Source organism: Cnephaeus nilssonii (assembly GCF_951640355.1).
Source record: "Cnephaeus nilssonii genome assembly, chromosome: 18".
Classification (NCBI taxonomy): Eukaryota; Metazoa; Chordata; class Mammalia; order Chiroptera; family Vespertilionidae; genus Cnephaeus; species Cnephaeus nilssonii.
Genome location: NC_137089.1, coordinates 34,726,762 through 34,735,791, shown reverse-complemented (window position 1 = coordinate 34,735,791; position 9,030 = coordinate 34,726,762).

Genomic DNA, 9,030 nt, shown 5'->3' with positions numbered 1-9,030 from the left:
GCCCTCCCCTGCTGGCCTCATGGCCCACAACTGCCATCCCCGGCCAGCCTCATGGCCCACAACTGCCCTCCCCGGCCAGCCTCATGGCCCATAACTGCCCTCCCCAGACACCCTCCGTGGCCAGGTGCAGAACACTTGCCTCATTGCCAGGGCAACAATGCAAATGTTCCCCCCCTCCCCCCAGCTGCTCTGTGACCACTGCCCAGAGGCCCTCCGCAGCCGGAGTGGAACGCTTGCCTCATTGCGCGGCGACGAAGCAAGCATTCCGCCAGGCCGCTCACGCTGCCTGCTCTCAGTGGCACACCCCCCACCCCCCGGAACTGGGGGACTATGGTGGGGCTGAGAGGACTGGGTGCCGCCATCTTGTGGCTATGGGCACTGCCATCTTTGTGATGGAGTGATGGTCAATTTGCATATTCCCTCTTTATTAGATAAGATACTATACTCCTCTCTATTACTTGTGCCTGAGATTATTTTAATGGGATTTTACAATCTGAAAATAGAATAAATATTAGAATATTAACAAAATGTGTTTCATTGCTAGATTGGCTACCATAATTTTGGATAAGTCACTAAATATTCTGCTTTAGTTCCTACTTTTAAGTATGAAAATAATAATTTTCCCACTCCAGCAAAATAATGTGGCTGAATAAATACTGGTAGTGATTCAACAGAGTTTTGAAAAATTCTAGGACATGGAGCATCTGGGACCCTGCTTATATAAACAATTTGAATGGGGAAAAATATATTACAAAATTCATGGGTCCATGAGCGCTATGGTTATTTATGGAGGAAGGTTTAGAATAATCAGTAGAGAAGAGGGACTTAGATATTTTATTGTCCAATCAGAGCACACGAAGACTCTTTGGGGTATCAAGGCATCATTTCTCCTTGTTCTTTACTGTCATAGACACTCTATCCAATTTCCTATTTGGATAAAAAGGCAGAAATACTGTTATTATTCAAAAATGCAATGTTCTTCAAACATGCTTTTATTGAAACAAGATAGACCTTGCCTCTGCAGTTGCCTGGTACCATGTACCCAATGCTGGGCACACCACTGCTCACGGTGGTTCTGCAGCCCCAACCAGGGAGGGCTTCCAGTGACTCTTTCAGAGGTTGCTACAATGACCACAAGTGCTGGGAAGTTTCAATGGTGTTTCCTCTTCTGTTCACTTTAAATTGGCCACCCAGGATTTTACAATGTAAAGTTAAAACATTTGTTCTAGGTGTGTCTCTTTGATACAAAATATGGCTGGCTTTTATTTATATTTTTCCAATTAAACCATATATTTTTTTCCTTTCAACTAGAGCTTTTAGACACTTATGTCTATAGTGGCTATTGACACATTGGGATACACTTCTATGTTATAATTTGGTAATTTTATTTTTAACCAGTTAACTGCCACGATACTTTGAATGTAATTAATAAAGGTCCACCGCTTGTGTCTATAGATGCTTATGGCGTACACATGGTTAATACTTTCACCCATTATCTATACTTTTTTGTTCTCTCCTCATTGCCTCTTTCGGATTGAGCTTATTTATTTTTATCTCTATTTTAGTTCTTTTCTCTCTGCCAGATTGGAACCATTGGAATTATGTGTTCTGCTTATATTTTATGTGGCCATTCTCAAAATTTCTACAGGCATGTTTACTTCAACAAAAATCTGAGGTTAACTAATAATTTTTCTCCTTTCCCAAATAATATCAGAACTTCTGAATACTTGAACTTCAATTAATCCTATCCCAACTCATCTGACATTATTATCTAGGAATTATGTTCTACATTGTTATGTTTTTGTATACACAATTTTTTAAGACATGTTAAATTCTGGTATTTTGGTGTGTGTGTGTGTGTGTGTGTGTGTGTGTGTGTGTGTGTTTGGTATATTTTTTAATTGATTTCAAAGAGGAAGGGAAAGGGAGAGAGAGATAGAAACATCATTGATGAGAGAGAATCATTGATTGGCTGCCTCCTATACATCCCACACTGGGGATCAAGCCCACAACCTGGGCATGTGCCCTGACTGGGATTCAAACTGTGACCTCTTGGTTCATAGGTTGATGCTCAACCACTGGGCTACACCAGCAAGGCAAATTCTGATATTTTGGAGGCTGATGGATGTGGGCTTTGACAGAGAAAGGAGAATCTTCTATATATAAAAAAGGCTAATATGCTAAGTCTCCGACCGTCCAACCAGTCACTATGACGTGCACTAACCACCAGGGACTAGACGTTCAAAGCAGGAGCTGCCGAGCTGCAGTGAGTTGGCAGCAGCTGTTCTCAGGTGATGCACCCTGAAGTCAGAGAGGAGGGAGCCTGATTCCTTGTAGGGCCATGCGATTCCACCTTCGGCCCGTGGGTTATATTGTTGCTGCAGCACTGTCAGCCCTGAATCTGGTTTATTGCACACCTGCGTTTGCATTCCACACCCTGTATGACAGCAACTTTGCAAAATGCCCTCTCACTCTGGGACCCCACAAGGGATGTCAGAGAGCCGGTTTCAGCCCAATCTCCACAGGCCATGCCAAGGGACCCACCTGCAGGAGGGACCCCGCTCACTCTGCAGACACCGGGGAGGGACCGTGGGAGGTTGGCTCCAGGGTGTGTCCAGCCCATCTCACCCAGTCCCACCCTGCCGGCCACCTTCTAATTAATTTCCTTTCAATGTGCACGAATCCGTGCATCAGGTCACCAGTAAAAAATAATTCCAAGGTTTTGGTTTGAGCCACTGGGGTTTCCACAAACCAAGGTGGAGAGAAGCCTGGGTGGAACATGCATAGTGGAAAGGGAGGTGAATGATTAGGAATTATGTTTGGGCCTATTCCGTTGATATTTCTAGTAGGCCAAGTGAGGGAGCTTATCTAAAAGGAGGGGGTGACAAAATGACAAATGACAGTATTAAGAAAAAAATACACTTTTCATTGCATTTTACAATGCAAAGGTCATTGAGGACCTTGACAAGTGCATTTGCATGGATTACTTGGGGACAATCTTATCAAAACAGGTATAAGAGATAATTGGAAGAGTGTGTGTGTGTGTGTGTGTGTGTGTGTGTGTGTGTGTGTGAGAGAGAGAGAGAGAGAGAGAGAGAGAGAGAGAGAGAGAGAGGAAAAAAGAGAGAGACTAGAATAGACAGCTAGTTAGACGAGTTTTTGCTATAAAGGGCCCAGAGAAATGGGGCAGTGTGAGACAAAGAAAATGGGGTCAAGATATGTTAATTTTTATTTTATGTTTAAGATGAATAACTGAGAGCATGCTTGTTATGCTAAATAGGGAAAGAGGAAAGGAAGATGTCAGAGTAGCAGGGAGAGGAGGACAACCTCTGGAGCAGTGTGTTTGTACAGGCAAGAAGGAAGGGATTTTGTATTTTACTGCAATAGGACAGGGTTGGCTTTAGATAGTAGCACCATTAGTTCACCTAAGGCAGAGGCTGTCCATGCAGGTGCTGCTGTTAATGTGGCCCAGGACCTTTTGACTCCTGTTTCTGTGGGCTGGGAAGCCAGGGATTACTTGAGAGTGTGGGCAAGGTTCGTGGCCCCTCTGAATAGCAGCTGAAAGGCCTGGGTAGCCTTTACCTGCCCCTTGTTGGGGAAGAGCAGAATAGCATTGTTCTTGGTCATTTTATTTCTTCATCTGTTGATTGATTTTTTAAGTCTGAGCTCATAGTAGTTGAGGCTTCATTTGTGAGGATTTTTCAAGGATTTCCTTTTACTTCTAGCAATAACATGGTGGTACAAACAACCTGGAAGCAACATTATTAAAAATTGGATTATGGTCATTGGGAGACAGACTTATTATGAATTCAGACCACAAACCTCCCCAGTCAAGATTTGTGGTTAGGAACCTCCAGGATTTCCACCCCTTTTTTCTGCTTTGCTAGGCCAACCCTGGGAGAGGCAGTAATGCGAACCCTCGCTCTTTCTTAGGTACTTTTCCCCTGAGTGTAGCCTTTCCAGAATTTTCATTTCATGCAGAGATGGCAATCTGTCCACCCTCCCTGCTCGGCCCCCAGGCCTGCCTCTCCTGGGTGGTCTACAAAGACAGCACCCGGGAAAACTGGCTGTCCAGCTCCCTTGCCCCGCTGGGTTCTTGCCTTCCTTCTATTTCTAATCTCTAATAGGGGTTTCTTCTCTATACCAGCTCTGCTGTAAATTTAATATATAATATAGGACATTATTTCTTCAGTGATTTTGTGTGCTATACATAAAGATGTTGCTCTTAACAACTAGTTTGGCATGTTGCCAGAAATAGAAATGTCATCTCTTTTATTATAATAAATATTTTATACATTTTTTAAAAATGGTGTAATCACTCATTTATCATGAGATAAACACTCATGGATTGACCACACAGTTGAAGATAAGTATATTTTTTCAAATACAGATGATATTCTCTGATTCCATGGTTTTCACTTTCCCTATTTCCTCTTCAGAGCTAACTTTATCCTGAATGTAGTATTTTAATGTCCATGAATGTTTTTCTACTTTTACACAATATACGTGTACCCATAAAAATATGTAAATTTTATATATTTTTAAAAACACATAAAAATTTACATAAATGCTGTATTAAGTAGCCTTCAACTTTCTCATTTCACTCAATGTTATGTTTTTAACATTAATCTCTAGTTGTTTCATTTTCAGAGTTATGTAATATTCTATTGTTTATTCCACAATTTATTTATTCAGTCTCCTGTTCATAGATGTTTAAGCTATTTTCAATTTCTTGCTATTACAAACAGTACCTCCACAATGTTTCCTGTGTGCTCACCATATTAGCTAGGGAAATATATATGAGAGGGAGAGTAAGATTAATTATAAGGAATTGGTTCATGTAGTTTTAGAGGCTGAGAAGTGCCAAGATCTGTAGTCAGCAAGCTAGAGACCCAGGAGACCAAGGGTGTGGTTCCAGTCTGATCCCAAGCCCTGAAAACCAGGAGAGTTTGATGATGCATTTGCAGTCTGAAAGCCAGCAGGCTCAGACCTCAAGAAGAACCAATGTTTCGATTTGAATCTGAAGGCCAGAAAAGACCGATGCCCCAGCTCAGTCAGTCAGCCTTTTTATTTTATGCAGGCCTTCAACTGATTGAGTGAGGCCCACCTTCATAAGGGAGGGCACTCTGTTTTATTCAAACTTCTAATTGTTAATTTCATCCAAAAAACATCTTCGCAGACATACCCAGAATAATGTTTGATCAAATATCTGGTCACCCTGTGGCCCAGTCAAGTTGACACATAAAATTCATCATCACACAGCACTTTGTGATTTTGTTCAAATTTATCCAGTGTATACATAAAAGTGAAAGTGCATGTGCACATTCAACTCTTTTAGACATTGTCAAATTTCTCTCTAACATAATTTCTTCTATTTATATTCCCAGCACTAATTCAGAAATGTATTTGATATTCAGGTTTTACCTTTATAAAGTATTGTTTAATTTTTTTTTCAATTTTCTATTGGGTTGGACATGTATTTTACATTTTAATAAGAATTATCTAAATTCTTTGGAAAGATGTAGCAATTCACAGTTTTAATAGCAGTGCATGATAGAACTGCTTCCATGCATCCTTATGAGCAAATGATACCATCCCGCTTTTTAATTTTTCCTAACCTAGTGAGTAAAATGTGGTTTCTCACTCTTAAATTCTTTTCACATTTGTATTACTAGAGAGGGTTTATTAGATGAACTACTTTTCTATTGTGAATGACCTGTTTATATATAACAAATAAATATTTATCTAATTTAATGTATCTAAACACTAATATTCAAAGAATACACATTAAATTATTAAGAAGAGGAACCAAACACTGTAGAAAAATGAGCTAACGATATAAATAGGCTAAATTCAGAAAATGAAATGTGAACCCTCCTTAATTCCCATTTGATTATGATATGTTATCTTTTTGATACATTGCTGAATTTTTTGCTTGATAATTTTTAAACGTATATATTTATATATTACATATATATTACTACATTTTATTATTTTATATAGTATATATTATTATACTATAAGATGTAATATCATTTTATTATCTATATATATAAAAGCCTAGTGACCGGAACAACGGAACGACTGGAATGCCTGGAAGGAACGGTCTTATGATGCACACTGCGGCGGCCCACCAGCCTGATCAGGGCCCCCATCGGTCCCCCACAACTGCCTGCGGCCCCTTCCCCCTGGCCAACCCCTCCTCACTGCCCCCCGACACTGGTCCAGCCCCATCGGCCCCCATCGGGGCTAGCTGGCCGGACCCCACCTGTGCACAAATTTGTGCACCGGGACTCTAGTTATATTATATAATGATTATATATTATCATATATTTGTTTTATATGTATATACATATACAGTATATACAAAATCATTCTATAATTTATGGATTTTTCAAGTTCATTGGGTTTTTCTTTTTGTACAGATATTAATTTCAAACATCAATTTGAACTGAAATAAATCTGACAGAATAAAAATAACATTTTCATGATATTCTGAAATATAATAATGATATATATTTATGCAGAACTTTGTAACTTTCAATAGATTTTTGAAAAATTGCCCAAAGAGATTTTTTTAAATGTCTGGATTAGCAAAAGGAATTTGTTTATAGATTTAAGCTAAAAGGAAACTATTCTCTGTCATTATTGACTTCCACATTTGCTGCTCTCAGAAATTAACCATTGCATATGATTTAAATCATCTTTTATTTAATTATCCAATTTTTAAAAGCATAAATATGTTGGGATATATAGCTATGCCATAGTGAATATTGTGCAGTGTATCTCACTATCACTAATCAAAGATTAAAGCTCATTTCTAGAGGTTAATTATAAATTTTACACCTATAGTTAAGGTGTCAAAATCTGCCTTTTTCAGTCTTGAAAATGAATTTTTCCCCAAGGGTACATTGGTCAGTTTTGTTACTACAAAGACTGCTTTTCTTTTCATATTCTGTCATAGTTGAAGGAAAGACAAAATAGAAGGTTAAAAATTAACTTTTAAGTTTCTGTAAACCCATGAAATTATTATTTTATGCTGCTTTGTTATAATACAGAAATTTTGATGACAGCCATGGATGAATATATGGGTTCATAGAGAAGATATACAAGGAGTTAAAATCAGTAACACATCTAAATCTCTCCTCTCCAATTTATGCAATTCTATTTACTTGTGGTTAAACAGGTAGGTAACAGTGAAAAAATAATAAACATATATAATTTTCTGACAATGTAAAAGTTTTAGAGAAATACAATTCATGAAAAAGGGTGGAAATATATGCAAGAAAACAAAAATTTTAAGAAGATTTTAAAGTATCAGTGAATTGTAGATTGTGAAAAATTGACTTATTGATAGAGAAACAGAATAGTAACATTATCTTGATACATTTCCAAACAATCTCTTTTGGGGAATATGCCTTTAAAATCATATTAAAATTTATATCTAGTACATTTCAGTACAGAATAGTGTTTTCTGAAGGTATACATATGTTTCTACCTGAGAATGTGTTAGTCTTCAGAAAAAAAATAATCCTGCAAGACTGTATTTCATAGCTATATTCTTGGTGCCTATTTTCACCTTTGAAAAATAGGCATTTACTAAGTAAGGTATAAACTGATATTTTGCTGAGGTAAACTGTATTAATTTATATAATTCACATTAGGGGAATTGTAAATATTTGTTTTCGTATTTCAATAAAAAGTTACCAGATTACATTTATAACTAATTTATTAATGGATATTCAGCTCTGAAATATTCCAGTAAGAATTCTAAGTGGACTGTGTTGAAATAAATCTTTTAAAAATAAATAACAGAATATTTATGTAGCCCTAGCCAGTTTAGCTCAGTGGACAGAGCATCGGCCTGGGGACTGAAGGGTCCTGGGTTTGATTCCAGTCAAGGACATATGCCCCGGTTACAGGCTCAATCCCCAGTTGGGGGTGTGCAGGAGGCAGCAGATCAATTATTCTCTCTCAGCATTGATGTTCCTATCTCTCACTCCCTCTCCCTTCCTCTCTGCAATATAAAGAATATGTATGTAAAATATTTGAAGATATTTTTAAGTAGAAATTTAGTGTTATGAAAAGCATCTGTGGTATGTATTTATTAAAACATAGTGTTTATTAAAATACTGAAACCTGGTATTGATTAAAATACTAGAATCATGTTTAGTATCTTTTTTGAAAAAGCAATTATGATATGGATAAGAACTTTAAAATTTTTCTCATTTAAGTTAATTAAAAAGTAAAATAGTCTACTATCCTTAATTATTAATATTTTATGAATTAAAAACATTTTGGTTAACACACAAAAAAATAGGAAAAAATATCAAACTGAAGGAAACCTGGAAATATACAGACTTCGACCTATGCAAAATTCCCTCCTGGCATTTTTTACATTTTAAGGAGACCAGTAAGAACTTGGTCAAAAACTGATTCCAGGCCAAGGCCTGACATTTAGCATCAGGGTTTTTTCTCCTCTTCTAATATAGCTCTCTGCTAATGGGCCCTATTGAGGCATGTGCGCTTGAGAATCTCCAGGGAAGCGCCTCACTACTGCCTCTACTACCAGTGTCCCTCATCAAGGGCTTGGACTCCAGTTGAGTCAAAACTGTTAGTGTTGTTTCCCATAGCTAAGAATCCCCTAGGAGCCCACTAAAGGCACAGAGCTGTGGTGCTTCTAGAGACTATGCAGAGAGGGCTGCTGCAATCGCCTGTGGAGTTGGGCTGTCCCTGCTGAGAGGCCAGATGTGTCAGCCATATGTCAAGGTCAAGGGCCCTGAGTGTTCTTTGCAGAAGAAAAACCCATTCTCCAGCCTTGTGTTGTGCTCCAGAACTGGTCACAAAGGAGTTCTTCTCTGAATCCCAAATCCGAGAGAGAGAGAGAGAGAGAGAGAGAGAGAGAGACACTCATTTTTGTATATTTTATTTTGCAGAATTTCTTTTCCTAGGACTTAGATAAAAATTCTTATATTCTAGACCAGAAGACATATCTGAGTAGCAAAAATAATGTCTATTCTGACAACTGGG